We start from the raw sequence: 12,793 nt of genomic DNA, 5'->3' as shown, positions 1-12,793 counted from the left end.
ATTGACTATGGTAACATTTATTTTTTATGTTCATTTTTTCGGGTAGTCGTTTGTTGGCTTTTCTGCTAAACAGTCTACAAAACTACTAAATAATATCAACGAAATATCGAAAAACAAAGAAACAAAAACAGTTTTGAAAAATATTTACTTACTTTAGTAAAATAATTCGAAACTGCAAAATGGGATATTAAAAAGGTAAACACGTAATTACTTTAGTTTTTTTAAAACAAAGAATCGATATAAATATTAATGAGACGAAAATGGCGCCCTTTTCAAACAGAACAGATTCGTTTCAGTTTTACAGTATTGAACGGTGTAGTATTGCGCCCTCGGATTCAGGCTTTTACTATTGTAATGTAAAGAACACGTAGAAAGGGGTGTAATCAACTGAATTCTTTCTAGTACACTGAAAAAAAGCTTAAACAGATATATAAATAAAAATAAAACGATTATGTAAATGTTTTTAAAAAGACTCGTAACCATGTGAGCAGGATTTTTTCTTCTTTGAAACAATAACAACTTTCTTATTTTTTTATTATTTACCTAGTCATCTATTTTCGAAAGAGTGCAACATGCAAGTAGAGAAGAAAAAACAGAGTTATGCAAAAATTGTCTAAAGTTCTGACATTTTTTTATTTTTGGCTTTCACTTAAATAAGAACGTGAATTTATGAGGTGAATTTATTCGACACAATATGATTCAACTCAAAAAAATAAATGAAAGCCAACGTGAATTAAGATTAAAGTTAAGGTGTTATTGTGGACCCTCGCCCATTTTAAAAACATTGTTAAACTTGGCGACATATTTACATTCTAGGAGGTCAGGCGCGAACGAACACCCAATAATTTTATTATACCATATTTCTTCAAACTGAAACATAATTATCAAAGTATACTTACGCAGATAGATATGAAAAGTCTCTGTTAAAGTTTGTGCCATATTTCGATGGAGTACAGGTTCGAATGCAGACCCCACAATTTTATTATACCATCCCTATTTAAGTTGAAACATATTTATCAAAGTATTCGTATGTACATCTATATAAAACCCCCTTGTAAACGTTTTTTTTTAATTTTTTACTTGCATACTTTGGAGGCCAGGAGCGAACGCAGCCCCCACAATTTTTATGAACCACCGTTCTGTCGGATCAAACATACCCATTCCTGATCCTCGATAAATCTTCTATCATTATATATAATCAGTTTTTTAAAATAGTCAGCCATATATAGAGTCTATTCGTAACCAGACACACACACACAGACGTTCAGCTTTATATTATAGATATATGTATATACACCAAGAATGGGAATCATTGTGTTGAAGAAAAGAAATATTCATTTTAAGTAAACCGTTACAATGAAATTTCTCGTTGACTCAACACCTTTTTTCGTTTGTGTACTTTTTCGTTAATGTTTGCTTAAAAATTTCATTTATGTTGGTGTCGTTTTTTGTCTGAGCTTCAACTCACAATTCGTACTATTTACGTTTCATCTTCAAGAATTGAAGAGAAAGCAAAGAAATCGATCACTTAAGCTTCTGATGTAACCACCTGTCAGATGTAGTTTGCTCAGTTGAAATTAAGACGCTTTTTGCTAAAAGCCAACGGACATTGTATCGAGAAAAAATAACTGCGCCAGTAAAACAAATAAATGCACTAATAAAATAAAATGGTAAACATACTTTTTATTATGATTTTCTGAATGTCCGATATCTATATAAGATAATCCTTTTATAACATCCTTACAGAAAACTTGTTCTAGGTTTGGTGACAAAGAAATTTATCTGGCTGTATATTAGCAGAGGTAAAAGAAATATGTCTGCATCTATTTATATGAAATAACATACGTTTAATATTTTATATTTGTATTAATATTATTCACTTCCATTAAAATTAATTGATTATTATTAATTTTTTAATATGACTGCTAGGAAAAAGGTCTTCTAAGATGAGTCGGATTAAAGTAAAATTTACTGTACACTAGTCATATGGCGATTTAAAGATTCTTCCCGATTCTTATAATTCCTGATTACCAAACAATTACCGATTCCAACTCTTTTAAAATCTTTAAATATTTTGTATTATTATTATTATTATTATTATTATTATTATTATTATTATTATTATTATTTATAATTTTCAGATTACTGCAAAAAGCCCCGATAATATTTGCATATATTTTCGCAAACGTATTAATAAATTTTAATTCAGATTCAAGTAACTTTGATAGTTTAAAATCAATAAATATTTATCATGGTGTTATTAGTAACAACAATAATCAATTAAGTTTTAAACAAACACAAACAACGAAAAGCACGATTTTTATCATCGACAAATATACACCAATTTTCCAAGTTCCGATAGACCGAAAGAGTTCCCAAATTTCCGATTCCCAATTCTGATTAAACGTCCAATACTCTTGTTAACAATAGGCCGAAAAGGTATCGAACCATTGTGAAAATATTAAGAAATGTAATGCATAAATTAAATAATATTCCCATAATTCCAGTTTCATTAGAGTATTTTCAAAGATGTTAATGGTCATAATATGGACATTACATTCTATTTGAAAATTTTTATGTATATATATATATATATATATATATATATATATATATATACTTGACCTGTTTCTTTGTGTGTGTATATATATACACAAAGGAACAGGTCAACCAGAGGTCAAATAGGCCTTTGTCCAATAAGTGCATGCTCATTGGCTGATAGGAAAGGCACGGTGGATAATAGAAAGCTGATTGGCTAACTAAAATCTCAATAGAAGATGCGTATATAAAAACGACAAACAACCACAAAATTCGTGCATAAGCCTGAAGAGTCCTAGAGTGGATGAAACGTGGAATATTCAGTGTAGCTTAATCGGTATATATATTTTATAACTTTATATATATATATATATATATATATATATATATATATATATATATATATATATATATATATATATATAGTGTGTGTGTGTGTGCATTTCCATTGAAATTTATATATTAAAAAACAAATCCTGAAAATTCCGGAAATTCAACGTGTGTACCAATGCTTAACAACTCTCTTCCGTTCGCCTTTTTCCCACCTGACTACAACTTGGATGTCTTCAAATCCAACATAAACAAATTCCTGACAAACCGCCCCCTTAATAAGACACTCTATCAAATCTCCAATACTAATGATTACTACAATACTATCTCATTGATTACTGTACACGCAATAACCCTTATACTTGAGTGACCCCCATGTAAAAAAAAAAAAACTAAGACAGATAAGGAGAAAGGGTAAGATATATATAAGCAGATATCATCCCGTATCGTACACACTCTGATCTCATTTTGGACAGTAACTCCGATTCGTCTTTTTTCATTGAAATATTGACAGCTACGAAATAGGAAAACATTATCGGGAAACACTTTCTATGCAACACATTCCATTTCTGGTCATTAATACCCATAAGTCTGGTGTTCAAGTAAAAGCTCACAAGTAACCCAAATTGCACCTGTTAAGGTTTTCCCAGTTTGCTTGCGATGTTTATATATAATTCCCTATGACACATAAAATTGCGGTGATCCAGTTCACGTGTCTATTTAAAAAGTCCATCTTTCCGCGGGAATTTTCTTCCACATCGAGGCGTAATTGACAGTATCTGTTTCAAATACAGCTTACATATGCGAACATTCATCGAAATGGAATACAAAAAGAAAAGAAAAACGATTTTGAAAGCATCTATCATTATTGTCGAACGTACTAAACTTAGACTAATTAATATGCTGTCCTTTGATGTAATGAGATTTTATGAGGTTAATATCTGAAATGGAATACAAACCAGGCGATCTCAGATGGAAAACATAATGGACAAAAATTAAGCACATTTTCTGGAGATAATATGTTGATTCTGTTTTTGATATCGATTCATTTTCTTTCTCTTCAAAAATGCTCAATTGTCAAAAGTGTGTTTATTCATAATGTCTGCAGAAATGCTGGTTTTTGAAAATTTTCAAACGATATAATGTTTTAAATTGTTCGACTGGAAATGTAAACAATTGTAACGTAAAATGAAATACACTTTTTGTTGCCATCAACACCCTGTTTGAAGTCTTGGTTTTGCTTCCACAGTATATTAATGCTCAATTATGAAATATGATCATTTTGTAGCTACTTACTCCTTAAGTCAACTCTTTCTGGCTTAAAACTCATTGGTATATGAAAACTTACTGAATTACACGAACTCAGTATATTACATATGTATATATATATATATATATATATATATATATATATATATATATATATATATATATATATATATATATATGACAACGTTATGACAACGGGCCCATTGCCAGCACCCTCCAAATACATCGCCGGATTGCAACGAATTACAAGGACATGCCTGGACTGATTAAAACAGAGTTTCCGACCATGGTTATTGCCTTTGGTGTAGTTACAAGTGATAGCACATCATACCGCCTCACATCTTCCAAGTCGGCTAGAAATTCAATACCAAAGTGTACCTAGATGTTCTGAAGAGTGTGGTAATCTCTTGGTGCAACCAGGTAGTCGTTAGCATATTCTGGGTGTTGCAGCTGGAATCGGGGTCGGCCCACTAGTCCAAAGAGATCAAGGCTTAGCTTCAGAAGGAGTGCTACGACTTTGTAAACTTTTCTCACTGGCCCAGACCTCCCCCGACCTGAACCTGTTTGACTATTTCATTTGGTCATATGTCGAGAACATCAGCGACATAACCTCCCTCAGCATCAAAGCAAGTTTGATCGCCGTCGCCCGCCAAATATTTGCCGAGCTCCCACCGTTGCTTGTTTAAACGGCATGCTCCCAGTCCGGACATGTATCAAGGCGGTGAGTAAGACTATAGGCGGCTACATTAAATAGACGGCAACTCTACTACAAAATCAAGTTGCCTGAATTAATTTTATCAATAAAAGTTTTAAAATATAGCTGTTATGTCTTTTGCAAGATTTTTATCGTTCCACCATATATATATATATATATATATATATATATATATATATATATATATATATATATATATATATATATTAAGTAATGTGATTTATAATTTAAAAATTAAAAAAAAAAAATTTTAATTTAAAAATCAAATTTTAATTAAATTAAAAATCAGTTTCATAAGAAGGAACAACAACAAAGTCAATTATCTGTACGATCGTTTCGGAAATCCGTGCTTTTTATTTGTGGTATACATGAAGTCACGTAGAACAATTATACATAGTTTTTTTGGTAAGCACGGTCTCCTCATCAGCAAATTTAGGAGGATTTCTATTGAATTGAAAAGACACCAAAAATAAACCTAGCATTAAAAGTAAGGCAGATGAATCTGAAAAATTGAAGTAAAAGGTTTGGATTTAAAATTTATAAGACAATTAGTATAGGTTAGAGATAGAAATGAGCAGAAAAAAATTTTTTTTTTTTTTGAATTTACATAATAAATTTGATTTAAAAATATATAGATATAGTTACCTTTTAGTTTTTCTTTTTTTGAAATCATGAACTGTGTTTAAAGTAGTCATTTAGATGTTTGCTATAGCTTTTTATTTTATTGAATGATGAATTTTAAAAGGGCGACGCTCGTGCAGTAAATTGTTTCCGTTAGCGTATTTTGATTTAAAGACGCTACAGTTAATATATATATAGAGAGAATATTTATTTTGCAAGTTTTTAAGGGGAGATAATTGTCATGTGTTATTGGCTTTATTTATTATTTGATTTACGAGTCTAAGGGCGGTAATTTGTCTAACTTAATTTATTAAAAAAAAAAAGTAATCTATTTTTACTAATGAGTAATTTTTAATGATTTAAGGTGGTTTATATTTATTAAATTTAAACCAACGTTTATGATTACATGATAGAAGCTCGTGTCTTGAATTTTCTAGTTTGGTGGTGCTTTTTATATCTTCATATTTTAAAATTTTTAGGGTTTCTTTTGTACATAATGTACAAAATTTATCTCCTGGTTTATATGATTTGCAAGTCTCAATTATTTGCCATTTTAAGTTGAAAGAAATATTGCTATTTTTTAGTTGCCAAATATAGTTGGATAGCGTAGTTTGGTTTGATAGAGAGTTATTTTTAAAAGAATGTTTGTGCGTTGAAATTCTATGTTTTATTGGGCCAGATGTGGAACCAATATATATTACCTCTTGATTATTATGATTATTTTCCGTTAGGTCTATTGTTGGATTATAATGTGGTGGGTTGGTTAGTAATTGATCAGTAGATTGATTTAAGTTGGTGTTATTATTTAATCTGGTAGTTGAGTTATGGCTGTTGATAGGTTATTGTATATTTGGAGTTTTTGATACTGTGCAGCTATAGATAACATTTTTAATTTTACACGAGCCTTGTAGGGGACATTTATTTTTTCTTCTACAGTTACAGTCCGATGTATTTTGTATAGTTGTATATTGTAGTTTATTAATTTTCTTATTATTAGAGCTAATTTTTTTCTGATGAAGGTAAGGCATAGTAGAGTAAGAGACTTTAATTGTGTTCTTATTGAAAATCTTATTATATCTATGGGGGGCTTTAAAGTTCTTATCTAATATTTTAAAAAATTCTCTAGCTATGTTTGTTTCTAGGTTTTTGGAATACGGGGGGTTGAACCATAGGATCTCCTTGTGTCTATTCTTATGTTTGCGGGTTTTAGTTTGTTGTTTATTTGTATTATTATCTAATATTTGTAGTTTGGTTTTATCTTTTTTTGTCTCCTGGTTATTTTTCTTAACTCGTATACGGGAAGACATTGCCATATTATATGTTATTACGCTCTTAATAGGTTTATTTTTAATGCAGTTTATGTTTCTATCATTTTCATTTATGAATTTAATTTGTGAATTATATCCAGAGTTTTTAAAGGCTTCATTATAGTATTTTTCATTTTTGGTAAATATTGATTTAGTAGAAGACAGTCTAGAAATTCTTAGAGCGATATTGGGAACTATTGATTTTAATATTGATTTAGGGTGGCTTGGTTGATTGTGGACATATAGAAGTGATTGGTTAGGTTTATGGTATGGTTCAAAGGTACAATTTTCAAGATTTAAGGTTATGTCTAAGAAATTAACAATTTTTTTTATTAGGGTCGATTTTTATACTAAGTCTATAATTTTTAAATAAATTATGTAGAGCTTTAATTGCTTTTTCATAATTTTTATTAGTAGAATTCGTTATGAAAAGTGCATCATCTCTATATAGCCCTCCTTCAAGTTTGAATTGTTTATGGAGTATACAATGTATTTCATTTAAAAGGAAAGGCCAACTAGATCAGTGACCTGAGTCGAGTCCGTCGATCCCATTAAAATGTTGAAGTGGTTAGGGGTATTTTTCCTGGTCCAATATTTATTATCAAATGTTATTAAAGACTGTCTAGCTATAAGTATTAGTTTAGTTTCGTCTTGAGTTATATTAGTTAATTTTTGTGCCATTAATAGAGATTTATTAAGTAGGATAGGTGATATAGATTGGTAATATGATTCAATGTCAAAAGAAAGAAATTTAATATTATTTTTATTTTGAATATTAGAAAACCAGTCGATTACTTGGTTGGAAGATTGCCATAGTGGGTATTTTATTATGGATTTAATTTTGGGGATAATTCTATCTAATATGTTTTTACTAACAGTCCTATATCTGATTTCGAGGGGCAAATGAGTCTAATAGTAGGGTTAATATTGAAGCTGTGTTTGTGGTCTTTTAAAGTAAATCTCGGGGTACCTGGTACCGCTATTTCTGTGTATTTATCTATTTTAAGTTTAGTTAAAATGTTTTTTGCATCATTATTTATTTTATTTAGTGCTGATTTATTAGTAGTTTTATAATTTTTATTAAGTTCTTTATATATTAGATTTTTATATTGTATATAGTCCATTGTGTAGAAATTTCCAGTTTTATCTGCCGGTACTATGAGTTTATTTTGGTGGCTTGTAGAAATAGATTTTGAAAATTTATTTATTTTTTTAAGTGTTGGAGTGATATATTTTTTATTTTTCTTAAATTTACTATTTTTAATCAGGTTGATTAAGTCATTTTCAAAATTTTCAGTGTCTATGTTTCTCTTAGGGTTTTTGTATGTTTTTAGTCTGTAGTATTTCGCTGCTTTTCTTTCTTCATTGTCTTGTCTGAGGATGGTTTTATATATATATGATGTTAAAAATCCACGTATGCTTCTAGAATAGTGATTTAAAGATTATGAGGAGTTTTTGATACATAAAAACGAGGTTATTTTTTATTTAATATTTTATTTTTTGTAGTTAAAGCGATCCTCCTTTTCAGTTCGATTATGATCAAGAGAGGAGAACCGCTTGAAATATAAAAATAAAATATTAAATACAACAAGTAACGTAGTTTAATTTTCATGCTTCAAAAAATTATAACCTTTATATATATATATGTATATATATGCCTATATATATGTATATGTATATGTATATATACATGTATATATATATGTATGTATATATATATATGTATATATGTATATATACATATATATGCATATATATATATATGTCTATATATATGTATATGTATATATACATGTATATATATATGTATGTATATATATATATGTATATATGTATATATACATATATACATATATATATATATATATAGTGGAAAATTTTGTTTAACATTCAAAGACTCACGTTTTCTATTTTTATAACCTTCGTTTATTTCCAGGAATTTTTTTATTACAGCTGTTTCATGAGCGGGAAGGCAATTTTACTATTCCTGTGTCCGAATATATATATATATATATATATATATATATATATATATATATATATATATATATATATATATTAGTGTTGGGAAATTTAATCGGAATCGGGAATCGGAAAAATCGATATATATATATTAGTGTTGGGAAATTTAATCGGAATTGGGAATCGGAAAAATCGACAAATTTGAGGGTATAGGAATCGGTATCGGAATCGAAAAAATTGGTGTCTATTTTCCGATTCCAAAACAGTTATTTAAATTACTTTTTGGTATTTGATTTCATTAAAAAGATCTTTCATTGCTGGGTATAATGATAAAATGATAAATATTTCTTGATTTTAAAATACCAGTAAATTAAAAATCTGTAGATCATCCTCCACAAGTGTAACTTTACGGTTAGGAATATATCTGCATATTAAACATGTTTTTTTGTTACAAAAATTAGAAAAAAATACAACCCTGAAGTTAAATATTTAGAGATTTATAAAGAATATGAATCGGAATCAGTAATTGTATTGGAATCATTACTACGGAATCAGTAATTGTATCGGATTCAGGAAAAATGATCCAATCACTAACATATATATATATATATATATATATATATATATATATATATATATATATATATATATATATGTATGTATATATATGTGTGTGTGTGATTGTTAAGCTGGATTAAATTTGACGATATGAAATAAAATGGAGTTGAAAGGACCTGAATACTCAACGTTTCGCCCGATTTATGCGGGCTTTTTTAATGACCATCCCTCTTCGAAAAGCCCGTAAAAATCGGGCGAAACGTTGAGTATTCAGGTCCTTTCACCTCCATTTTATTTCATATTCACCGAACTGATGCCTAGAGACACAATCAATCTGCGCTGAAGATAGGTAGAAACCTCGAAACATGCATATCCGTAGATTACTGCTTTAAAAATAATAAAAATAAATAAAGATATTATTCATTTAAGTCCAAATAAAATATGAGCGATTCTCTAAGTAAAACGGTCTGAGAAGAGAAGATGCTACTTAACCGTATTTATCGTTTAGAGAAATATAACTTTATAAACAATAAAAATAAACAGTAAAATTATTTAAGACTTCATATCGTAACGGTTAACGCGTTAGATCGTAATACATATGATGCAGGGTTCAATTCATAGAGACACAATTAAGCTACGCTAAAGAGAGGTAGGAACGTCGAAACATGCATGTCCGTAGATTACTGCTTAAAAATAAATTGTATATATATATATGTATATATATATATATATATATATATATATATATATATATATATATATATATATATATATCTGATCTCGCTATTTTTCATTGTGCCATTTTCATGCACAAGAGAAGGCTCCTATTAATCTTGGGATTAGTACACAACTGGCAACTAGTAGATGGTCTGCATCTACAAAAACAAAATTGAAAACCAGTTTTTGATCAAACGGAAATTGAATCATATCTTCTTTTCTATGGCCGCAATTTGACCGTTCCATCTTGAATTATTACGTAATTGAACACACTACATCTGGCGGGATTTGCAGTCGTCCTAATAGCTTCTCTAGCTAATGATGGTGCCATTATAGTCATGATGGATTGACAGAGAAGTAGAAGGAGAGCAACGGGAGAACATTAATCAACTCAAAAAAAAAAAAAAGAAAAAGATTTTCTCAAAATTATAGATCTTTTCAACTGTTGATCCGAACGTCTATGTTTTGCGCATCGTGTTACCCAGACACATTATTTGTCTCGTTCTGCGTGTAAATCGAGTCTGCTACCAATTAGCATTCCGATGTTTTGTCCAATGTTTTGCTGTATCGGAAAACCACGATTAATTATGCATCAGACTGTTTACATTTCTCTTATGATTGATGAAGTGAACCGAGAATCTTGTTTATTAAAGAGAAACCGGATTTGAAAATGGTTGATCTTGCGACGGATGGGCGAGGTGCACGATGCGGGGAAAATAAGACACTGAGTGACAGAAACACGATACAATGACATCAAATGAATAAAACACTAGAGTTGAATAATTTATGTAATGTCTGCATCGGACAAGATGAGTTATTCAAAGTATACATTCACCGTAACTTTGTTATTACGAAGAACTCTTTAATGCACACTATCTAACTATACTACATTCTATGTAAATATGCATATAATACGTTGAATGTAAATGTACATATAAGTAGTTGAATGTAATTTTGTATAGATGAATAGGGAAACATCTTTCTACTGTTACGTCATTGCTTTTTGTGTGTTTTTTTCTATTAGGAAATCCTTTAATTCTTTTGAGTAATGAATAATTAGAAGAATATTCGTTACTTTTGTGGGTAAAATTGATTGCCGGAACAAACATAGTTTTGCATTAATGCACATCATTAAGAAGACTAAAATCAATACATAGTCCCTATTTACAATGCCTTCCCACGGGAAAGAGTTAGATACCAGTGTCGTTTTTTTAACGTGGAGGAAAGGAACAAAAATAAAAATTGTCTCAGTCTTGAAGGATTTCTCCTCCACTGACAGAGAAAAATAAATTGAAGTGCAGCATCTGAAAAACAGATGCTACACTTTGATCTCGGCCCGAAAATCAAGAACGTCATAGTCATGCTAAACCTTATGACTAGAATCTGTATTTTAATTTTGATCGAAATCCATTGCATGGTTTTGATTTCAAAAGAACAATATATAAATGAAAAAGTAAGGGCTTAAGATGTCTTAAGAGGAAAAGAGGAAATTAAAATTCATGGAATCCGCTTTACCATATGCGTAATGATTATGGGTCGCGTACAAGATAATCATAAATGTTTCAATTGTTTAACTAAGTGATATGTGCATATTATTCTTATTACAACTACTTTAAAATACTAAAAAAAAAAATGAAATTTGAGAAATATTAAATTTTTGTTGTCTTATAACTATTGTTGAAATTAAACAAATATCCGAGGTATTTGAATTTTCACAGACTAGAAGGCCGTATGCTCCATTGGAGCAGTTACGGATTTTATAAAGGATTTGTTGAAGCAACCGTTCCCGTCGTCGACTACGGATTTAATAATCGTAACCAGTGCCATATACCGAAGTTGCATAGATTCAGGATCCAGTTCTATTTTAAGGATATATGAGAGTTCAGGTCTATTTTTGAAAAAAAACGTTTCCATTACGAATTTCACTCAATAACTGTTTGACTGTTGGTATTTGATAGTGAGTGCGTTCCACTGCTTAATTTGCCGCGCGTAAGTCGGCACATATTCTAATTTCTACGTTTGGTTTCGGTTTGGATACAATCAGCGGAAACCACTGAGTCCTGCCACTCTTTCGGTAATGTCATTTTCCAGCATTTCCTTGGTTTTCTCTACTGCTTGTTAGATATTGAATGGTATCCATCTTGAAGGCTGTGCAACACCTATAATGTTGTCGTCTAGTCTAATTTGGAGTAAGACATTTTTATTCTTCCTAACCCGTTTCACAAGTGTATGCGTTGATCTACAGTTTCCTTTGTGGATACTTCTTGTAATCAATATCATCTTGGAGTTGTGATATATCCTAGTTCAATACTGGTCAACTTACTTAATATATAATGATGTGCATTTTTAACGAATACTTTGTGGGATCTTCTTTTAGGACTATTCGTCAGTGTTGCGAAAATACATAGTTTAGGTTATTGAAATATATCGTAGCGAATGGTTTACAATTTGTTTGTGTGTTAAGTTTGACCGTACATTACGGATTTCTTTAAACTTTTTTGTCGCCGATAAGCTTGATGTCTCCTCCAGAATCTCGTAATATTCCGACTGGTATGTTGTTAATATAGAGGATCTCTCTATCTGATAAATGAATAGCTTTCACATGAATAACAAAGTCGTCGCTGTCTGTATTATTCGGATTCGTCAATATTGGTTGGACGTAATTGTAGCCGTCTGAAATCTTTGTTTACATTTTATTATGTTGTTCTCGATTAATTATTAACCAACGGTAGATACATTTCTCTCCAAATGATGGATATTTTGTTTGACCATATAT

General features: G+C 30.0%; 1 protein-coding gene across 3 annotated transcripts in view; it reads right to left on the bottom strand.

Annotated features, from left to right (window-relative positions):
• LOC145277642 (uncharacterized) overlaps window positions 1-12,793 on the bottom strand; it is a 763,829-nt gene that overhangs the window by 556,557 nt on the left and 194,479 nt on the right. The window lies entirely within an intron of this gene.

The sequence above is a fragment of the Euprymna scolopes genome, chromosome 6 (genome assembly GCF_053919585.1).
Source record: "Euprymna scolopes isolate OS-2025 chromosome 6, ASM5391958v1, whole genome shotgun sequence".
Classification (NCBI taxonomy): domain Eukaryota; kingdom Metazoa; phylum Mollusca; class Cephalopoda; order Sepiida; family Sepiolidae; genus Euprymna; species Euprymna scolopes.
Note: the sequence above shows the minus strand (reverse complement) of the source record. Positions and strands in the feature narration are given on the sequence as shown.